The 10000-nt window shown below is 37.1% G+C and overlaps 1 protein-coding gene across 1 annotated transcript in view; it reads left to right on the top strand.

Moving 5' to 3' along the window:
* LOC135215774 (KRAB-A domain-containing protein 2-like) overlaps nucleotides 1-10000 on the top strand; it is a 29642-nt gene that overhangs the window by 1795 nt on the left and 17847 nt on the right. The window lies entirely within an intron of this gene.

Here is a 10000-nt window from a genome sequence, read left to right as displayed (position 1 = left end):
ATTTAGTTACATATATGAGAGCAGGTAAAAAATTAAGGGAAAAAAAAGTATTGTGCGTCGAAGCAAATTTCAAAACAACTGTGCTTGCCTTGTCCTTAGAAGTAGAGCCGGACTCATGGGATGGACTTAGGGGGAATCACCTGTGATTCATGTACAAATGTCCTTTAATATCCAATTCACTCTACCTCAAAATTAATACATTTTCATATATGTTAACCGGAGGAGAATTTTTCAGATGATAATAATTTTCTCTTCTCGGGGATTCGAACCAGTGCACAGAGGATAAATCAGGACTTCAGTTATGTTACTGACCAGGCCAACAAGTAAGGTATAAGTTGATTCCAATTCCGCCCTTACAAATCAGTCAAACTTAGGTATTTGTAATTATAATCGAGATCCACTCACTTCTACTATGTTAACCAAGTCATACATTTGCCACACAGCCATATTATGAATTTATATCACATCACCATGATTGATATATGTGCACTAAGCTACAAATGTCCTGGTCAGTAACATCACTGAAGTCCTTATATGCTGTTTCAAAAGTAAAATGTAAAAATAACCAAAACAATAGATATTAGTGTCTAATCTATAGTTTTTGAGGTTGCTAAGAAGATTAGTTACCCTCCCGATGCCCTTTAGGTCCAAGCTCAGCCTAAATACGGAAGGACTGAGAAGGAGGAGGGAAGAGGGTGACATGTAAAAATAATTGAAAACAACAGATATTAGTGTCTAATCCATAGTTTTCGAGGTCACTGAGATGAATGGTGACACCCCTGATGCCCATCAAGTCCAAGTTCAGCCCTGATAGCAAAGGGACATGAGAAGTGGGTGGAAAGGGGGATGACATGTAAGAATAACTAAAAACAATAAATATTAGTGTCTAATCCATAGTTTTTGAGGTCGCTGGGAAGAATAGTTAAGTCCAAGTTCAGCCCCAATAGGGAAGGGGGTAAGAAGGGGAGGGAAGGAGGTAACATATAAAAATAATAAAAAATAACAAATAGTTTTAAGGTTGCTGAGATGAATAGTGACACTCCTGATGCCTTTCAAGTCCAAGTTCACCACCAATAGGAAGTGGGGGTAAGGAGCAAGTATCTCAACAAGATTGAAAGAGAGAGGGAGTTAGAGTTTGTCAGTTGTAATCAGATTTCCTGGGCAGTGCAGGGTTGGTCAGATAGTTTGTGTATTATATATATATATATATATATATATATATATATATATATATATATATATATATATATATATATCATATCATATATATATATACATATATATATGTATGTATGTACTTTATAGTATATAGAATATGAGTCTACATAAGCGAATATGAACACACGAGGAACTTAACGATAAAGGAATAGTGAATGAGACGATACGATAATGTATATGGGGTCGATAATGGACACGGGATCAGCTTACAGATAGGGCCATCCTTGGTTTGTGCTTGGGAAAGGGACAGGCGACAATAAAATTAATGGAAAGATTCTTTCATACAAGGGAAAGGAAGTATTACAAGTGGCAAGATGAAGAATCCCAGGTTACCAGGAAAGGATCCCTCGAATGTTTACATCGCTAGACCTAAGTGATATTCATCACCTTAACGCTAGACAAGATTAATGTAGGCTCACGCCTCTAAAGACAAGTTAGAGTGCTATGATTGATTCGAACGAGTCCACTGGAAAGGGCCACCTTGTGAATATCTAGTGTAGGGATTCAATCCTCCTTTGTTCAAAGGGGAGACCTTACAGACCTTGCAGACCTTACATCTCGTTCAGGTTGCCCCAGGTTCCTCAGTATGAAGCACCATTAATGTCTACCAGAGAATTACTAATGCATCTTCCGGTATATTTTGCATCTTCCAACCTTGGATGGTTTGGGATGCACCTTAGATATTTGTTGAGCTTATTCTTAAACACATCTACGCTCACTCCTGATATGTTCCTCAGATGAGCTGGTAACGCACTCAATAGACACTGCATTATCGACGCTGGTGCGTAGTGGATTAATGTCCTGTGTGCTTTCCCTAGTTTTCCTGGTATAGTTTTGGGCACTATTAATCTATCTCTGCTTGTTCTTTCTGATATTTTTAGCTCCATGATGTTTTCGGTAATTCCTTCTATCTGTTTCCATGCCTGTATTATCATGTAGCGTTCTCTTCTCCTTCCGAGACTCTATAATTTTAAAATTTGTAGTCTTTCCCAGTAGTCAAGGCCCTTAACTTCTTCTATTCTAGCTGTAAAGGACCTTTGTACACTCTCTATTTCTGCAATATCCTTTTGGTAGTGTGGGTACCATATTATATTGCAATATTCAAGTGGACTACGTACATACGTTTTATAAAGCATAATCATGTGTTCGGCTTTTCTTGTTTTGAAATGCCGGAAATACATTCCCATTTTTGCTTTACATTTTCCCGATACTATTGCTATTTGATCATTGCATAGCCGACTCCTATTCAACATCACACCAAGGTCTTTAACTGCTTCCTTATTTGTGATTGTCTCATTATTAGGTTCTCTATATGCATATAGCATTCCTTCTTTATCACCACAATTTATTGATTCAAATTTATCAGAGTTAAATACCATCCTATATACCTCTGCCCATTCATATATTTTGTTTAGGTCTCTTATTCTTGTGTCATCGGTGAAACTCCTCACTACCGAGTCCTTAACATTACTGTCTATGTCTGCAATCATAATAACAACTCAATAGGATTTCTTAAACCTGCAGCCTACAATTGAAGATTACAACAAGACAATATGAAGATAAAGTGAAGTGTTCCCTTATAAAGACAGTGATCGATTACTGGTGGGTCTCCTAGGCTTAGTCGCCCCGCACGAAAAAAAAAACTCACTTCAATGCAGAAGTTAAGTATTCCGACATCCATACCTCAGCAACGCAGCCAAGAATTGTATGCTGACAGACGAAGCCTGGATCTGAAGACGGCAAATGATAAGTCACTCAAACATCCTCACATATGCACGCACATAAGACTTTACATTTTTTATTAGAAGTTACCATGATGTGAATCATTTTTTTGACAAATTTTAAGACATTAAGACTCGTACTTTGAGATTAAATAAACCCCGCACTTTTAATGGCAATCGATCTTTACAATATTTCTTAGCTTCACTCATTGGAACTAAGCAACTACTAAGGCTTTTCCCAACATTTGTATTTACTAACCGTAAACTTTGAATTTTATTTTTGTCATTTTATGTAATTTTCTTTTTCAACATTAGCGGAAAGTTATACTTTTTATTTTTAGTCGAGTGAATGCAATAACTTGTTCTTTTCATTTGCTAAAAGGCTGCTCAGAACAATAAGGGTAATTTCCGGAAGGTTTCCCATTAGTGTTCTCTTTACGGTGGGGGATAGTTGGTTAGTATCGTTCTACCAGAGCTGTTTAGAGGCTTTTGTGGTTGTTTAACATCGCCGATAGGTAATTTAGAACTTTTTCTGGAGAAATTTAGTTGATTGAATGCGTTACTTTACATAGGACCGAAGTGTTTGAATTTTTTCTCCGTAATATTACTGCCATAACTTTAACACTTTAGTGATACTCATTGTTTAAGAAAGTTTGCCATTAACAAGTAAATGTAAGTGTTTACATAATAAAAATATGGAATGTTAGTCCATATATATAAAAGTCTAAAACTAAAGAGGTCAACCAGATTGCTTGCAGGAATGTGATCAGACTAGAGACGCTAAAGATGACGTATACAATAAGTATGTAAGTTAAGATAACATGCCGTCACCTGTGGTCATTCAATTGTTTATAAACATTAGTTCAAGCTCCCTGCTTGAGACAACTACCCCGACCTATTATTCAAACGGCCTACGTGATCTGTAGCGTGTCTCATTTGATTGTGTGTTCGTATGAAACTATGTCATCTGATAGTATGTTCATATGTTCGAACTACTGTCTGTTCCTTCATAACTTGTAACAGAGATGGTAGACAGGCAGAACAGAGTTAGCTATCGTCATTAGAAGAGAAGGACCTGTACCTCTTTACCTAAGGCTTTTATCATGTAGAGGAATAGGATTAGCCATTATCATTGGCAGAAAGCGATCCAAGCTATCGTTATTAGAAGACTTGTACAATCATATCTTGATCTTCAGCATGAAAAAAAAAACTTCAGAAGTTAAATTATATATTTCTATTTTTATACTTAGTGTTTTACTACAAGAACCTCACCGAACATGAGTTTAAAAAAAAAAAAAAAACATCGTCGTAAAGATAATACGACTTCGTAAGTGATCTACAAAACCCCAGACACTCCATTGAAGATGGAAGTGCAATACCAACCGACTTAGCGTATAGATTATCGCTAGTCTAACATTACCTCATAGGGCGCCTTATCATACAAGGCACAAGCCCTAATATTGGTGGCAGCGGTGGGATTGCACTTCCATCTTCAATGGAGTGTCTGGGGTTTTGTAGATCACTTACGAAGTCGGTATTATCTTTACGACGATGTGTTAAACTCATGGTTCGGTGAGGTTCTTGTAGAAAAACACTAAGTAATAAAAATAGATATAATTTCTTCTGAAGTTTTACATGCTGAAGATCAGATATGATTGTACAAGTCTTCTAATAACGATAGCTTGATCGCTTCTGCCAATGATAATGGCTAATCCTAATTATACTTGTGACAAGTATAATTTCACTTGCAGGCTGATTAATGGAACCGGTTACAGTATCCTGCGGTACGAGAGTTTCACATAGCAACTTCAAAAAAATCGTTCGTCGCAGCGGACGACTACAGTCAAGTAACAACCGCCTACAATGTGAAGGAATTTACATGGACTTCTTCGACCGACACCGTATCTCGTCGTTAATCTCGTTTTAATGCGGAACGCTCCAGCGGCTGTCGGAATTCGACTACAAAAAGGGACATACTTCCGACAATTACGACCCGAAGGATATTCAACTCTACTTTGCTGGCGAAGGGACTCGTGCTGGTGATGATCTATTCATCGCGAACGTAATCGTGTAGCTTAGGATCAGAGAATAGTATGAGCGCAAAATGGAACGTTGGACCCGCCCAGGCAAATTTTCCCCTTGTTTTAACCATTGAAAAGGCCGCCTTTCAGTGGCTATAGGTGGTTGTCTGGAACTGTGTAATGGACGAAAAGTGGTTCGAAAGCTAGTTAAATGTGAAGTAGTATAACCTCGGTCATGTATCCTATATATATAAATGATCATAAATAACAGAATCTAAATATATCTTTGCGTGTACGCAATAGGAATCTATTTAAAGTGCACATATATTAATCATAATTATATGAATCCATATACATATGTATAAACAAATCAGGTAGCCTCTAATCAATATGTTACCTTTTATCTTACCAATATCTGCAGTTATTTATGAGTTAGTATATTGATTTAATGAATCAGATACATAACAGTTAGCATAAAAATCAACGAATCAATCAGCATAATCATTAATATTTTATCAATTCATATATGAAATTTTTTATCAGTTAAAATATGATTTTTATCATGTTAATCTTCATTCTATGCAATTATCAGAGTACATTAGTATTTTCTGTAGCATAAGTATCTTAACGAGATGAAGTGAAAAACTGTATCTTATTATATATTTCCGTGATCACTATATTTACCAATATCATTGTTTTATATTTTATTACTTGAATCAATTCATGTACACAATGAATTTTTTTTATTTACTTATATATATATATATTCACATAGTGTCTGTATCACACTTCCTATAAGTCAAATGCAAGTCAAGTTTGAGTAATATTCAGTAGTTTGGTTTTGGTAGCTGACGGAGCTAATGTAAGTGTTTACATAATAAAAAATATGGAATGTTAGTCCATATATAAAAGTCTAAAACTAAAGAGGTCAACCAGATTGCTTGCAGGAATGTGATCAGACTAGAGACGCTAAAGATGACGTATACAATAAGTATGTAAGTTAAGATAACATGCCGTCACCTGTGGTCATTCAATTGTTTATAAACATTAGTTCAAGCTCCCTGCTTGAGACAACTACCCCGACCTATTATTCAAACGGCCTACGTGATCTGTAGCGTGTCTCATTTGATTGTGTGTTCGTATGAAAACTATGTCATCTGATAGTATGTTCATATGTTCGAACTACGTCTGTTCCTTCATAACTTGTAACAGAGATGGTAGACAGGCAGAACAGAGTTAGCTATCGTCATTAGAAGACCTGTACCTCTTTACCTAAGCTTTATCATGTAGAGGAATAGGATTAGCCATTATCATTGGCAGAAGCGATCAAGCTATCGTTATTAGAAGACTTGTACAATCATATCTGATCTTCAGCATGTAAAACTTCAGAAGAAATTATATCTATTTTTATACTTAGTGTTTTCTACAAGAACCTCACCGAACCATGAGTTTAACACATCGTCGTAAAGATAATACCGACTTCGTAAGTGATCTACAAAACCCCAGACACTCCATTGAAGATGGAAGTGCAATACCAACCGACTTAGCGTATAGATTATCGCTAGTCTAACATTACCTCATAGGGCGCCTTATCATACAAGGCACAAGCCCTAATATAAATAGTCAGAAGGAGATCGGCTCAAAATAAGAAAGTAAGAACTCCTGTTCACTCAGGAAGTCAAACAAAGAAATTAAACATGGCTAAGGGATCAATTCAGACGCAGCAGCAATAGGTATACATAAGGGACATGCAGTTAACCATATAGCCAAATTTTGCAGGAAAGTAGGGATATGCTTAAGACCAGAAATATCTTGATCTGAAAGCAGGAAACTTAGAAATATATGTCATTCCGAGACATACCGAAGACTTAAGAATTGGGAAGACTTTGCAAACAAACAGTCTCTTTAGGGTGGAAAGGTATATTCCACAGTAGGCGAAACGGATCCTGTTATCGGCCTTGAAAGGATAATTCATCATCACTAGCAAACATATGTATACAGAAATTATGCATGATAAATTTGTAAAGTAACTAAGTCTACGGGCATAAACAGCCCCGTTTCATGGACAGTACCAGCTCCGTTTCAGGGAATCCCTTCTCACCCCTACCCCCTTCAGAGGATGGGGAGGTAGGATGAAACCCCATTATAAACCATCTTATGGGTCCCCACTATAACTCTGTCAAGTTTCATGCCCATCAGACCAGCCGTTTGGCCGTGATTGAAAGCCAGATGGACAGACAGGCAAAACACCCATTGTAGTAAGATAAGGCAGACACCAGAAGCTACCAAGGAATGAGCTCCCAGTTATATAACAACGTGAACGAATGGGGTCAACTTAATTTCATCCACTATTTAGTCAGAGAAGGGCAGAGACGAGAATAAAATATCAATTACTCATATCAAAACCATGAATAGATTAGCATTGATGATTGGAAGTTTGCCGGCGGAAGCTATTGGAAGGATGAATCGTAAGTGGGAGACATCCGATGATATAGCCGAGACTGAAGAAGAAGTAGCAAAAATCTTAGGTAGAAGGCCTGAAGGGAACCCCATTTACAGACCTTTAGTCACCATAGGACAAAAGGGAAGGGGACAAATTAGGTTGCCAGGTAACACTTCTCAAGGGGAGAACAGGATACTGTCCTTGTGAGTGCAGAAATACACCTGTTTCATCTCCTGGGGATAGACCTCAGTCGAAAGGCAGAGGTAAAGACTGTAGTCAGTCTCCACAAACTAGAGGAAAAAGGATTCAGGCCCAAATAGGTATCAAGAGACTGCAAGCTTAGGGCACCAACCAGATCAACCAATATCAGAAGACACAAGGGTATAATGGATCTTCCTTCACAACAGAGAGAAAAACCGGACCACCAACCTATTGCCACATTCAATGACACAGGGCACCCCTAAAAATATAATGTCAAAAAATGCGTATCAGTTGTATTTCTCTCATTTAAATTTAACCCATTGGTAGACTGCAGAATCACATATGCCCATGGTAATAATATCAAAATAGTAGGACAAATAGAGTCTCCCTTTAAGCTGGGAAGAATTTCACTAAACAAGAAGGTTTAGTAGCAAGAGATATATAGTTAGAGTTTGCACTTGTGTTAATTGGTTACCCAACTATGGGTAGACGAGGGATCAACATTGATGCACCTGGAGAGCAATTAGTGTTTAAAATGAGTCATATAAGATTTCTAGAATACCTCTGTGTAAATTAATTAGAAAAAACAGACTTGAGAGAACTCCTCACTGACAAGTATTCTTAAGAAAGATAAGACAGAGGGAAGATATCCAGAATGCAGCACGAGTTCACAACAGATTAATAACAATTTAGAATCCAATCAAGAACCTTATTTGAAATAAGAAAGAGTTAAGACTTAAACCCTGGGGAGATCACGTGGATAAAATGTAGAACAATAAAACCAATTTTCAAAGCGAAGGAAATTCTCACACATACTGAAAGGTCTCAAGTAAATGAAGTTCATTGCTCTTCTAGTTCACATGAAGTTGGACAGGGTAAAATAGCTCTGTAGGTTACAAATAACAGAGAAGGAAAGGTTAGGCTAACACAAGGTACACAGATAGGTCTAGCAGAAGTATACACCATTCCCATTAGAGTTGTAGACTTCGTTGGAATGGTCATCAGTAATCATTAAGAAAATGAAAATTTTGCTCACGGCATAAAACTGAGAAAGGCTAAGATAAGATCTCACTTGAAAGCCATTAAGGAAAATCTTGTTAAAGAGAAACTAATAGACTTACTGGATATAGTCGCTATAGACGACGATACATTGGATAATACAGGCGAAATAATGCTTAGAGTAGACATTCCACCAAACACAAAACCAATCTACATACCAGCGTACAGAGTAGCACATTCCCAGAAGGAGATCATCGTAAGAGAAGTACAAAGAAAGAATAGGTGAAGGATAATAGAACCATCAAAATCCCGGTGGTATTTTCCACTTTTGCTAGTTCCAAAAAAGGACAAAACCTACAATGCAGTGGTCGATTTCAGAAAATTAAATAAGATCCCTGAAAATTATTCATATCCAATACCCTCAATACGAGATCTTATCGCCTCAATAGGATCCAAGAAATAGTTTACTGCAATAGATTGGTTGGAAGGATTCTTATAAATCCCTCTAGACGAGGAAAGTAAGCCTTTGACTGCTTTCTCCACTAGCAACAGCAGAAACCAATACATGAAGATGCTGTTTGGTCTAAAATCAAGCCCAGTAACTTTTGTAAGATTAGTGGATAAGATCTTAGGTGATGTATTAGGCAAAGATGTACACCGCTACATAGATGATTTGGTAATAGTAACAGATACAACTAAGGAACACATAAAACTAGAAAGAGAAGTCCTAAAGAGATTAAGATAAGTTGAAGAAGTGTGGAGGACAATGACTTAAAGAATATGTCAGTTAAGTAATATCCTACACCTCAATGTAAGAAAGACGTGAAGTTATTTTTGCGTTTAACGGGTTTTTACCGCAAGTATATAAGAACTTTGTGATCATATCCGCTCAGCTGACGGAATTGTTGAAGGAACAAGTATCATTCATATGGACAACAAAGCAACAAGAAGAATTTGATGAACTGAAAGAAGAATTAACACATCCCCAGTACTTAGCTTCCTTTCAGCTATGGATGCAAGACGCATCGGTATAGTAGCATGCTTAATGCAAAGACACAATAATAAATATCATTCTGTAGCATATTACAGTAGAAAACGAAAGCCCAAAGAGGTAAACTACTCAGTAACAGTCCTAGAGTCTCTAGCCATAATAAACGCTTTATAGCGCTTCAGGTATATCACATTTGGCTATAAGATAACAGTGTTCACTGACCATTCAACAGCAGTAGAAATGCTTAAAACCCCCACTTTTCCGGACATAGACCCCGTTGGTTTATGACAGCCCAATACCATGACATAGAGGTGAAATGTTTTCCACGGATGGCAAATAAGGTGGCAGATGCATTATCAAGGTATATTTTGCGAAGTGATAGTATAAACATGATAAGTCAAAAGGC

This window comes from Macrobrachium nipponense, chromosome 5, assembly GCF_015104395.2.
Source record: "Macrobrachium nipponense isolate FS-2020 chromosome 5, ASM1510439v2, whole genome shotgun sequence".
Lineage (NCBI taxonomy): Eukaryota > Metazoa > Arthropoda > Malacostraca > Decapoda > Palaemonidae > Macrobrachium > Macrobrachium nipponense.
The sequence above is the reverse complement of the archived record's forward strand: the minus strand, read 5'-3'. Positions and strand labels throughout refer to the sequence as shown.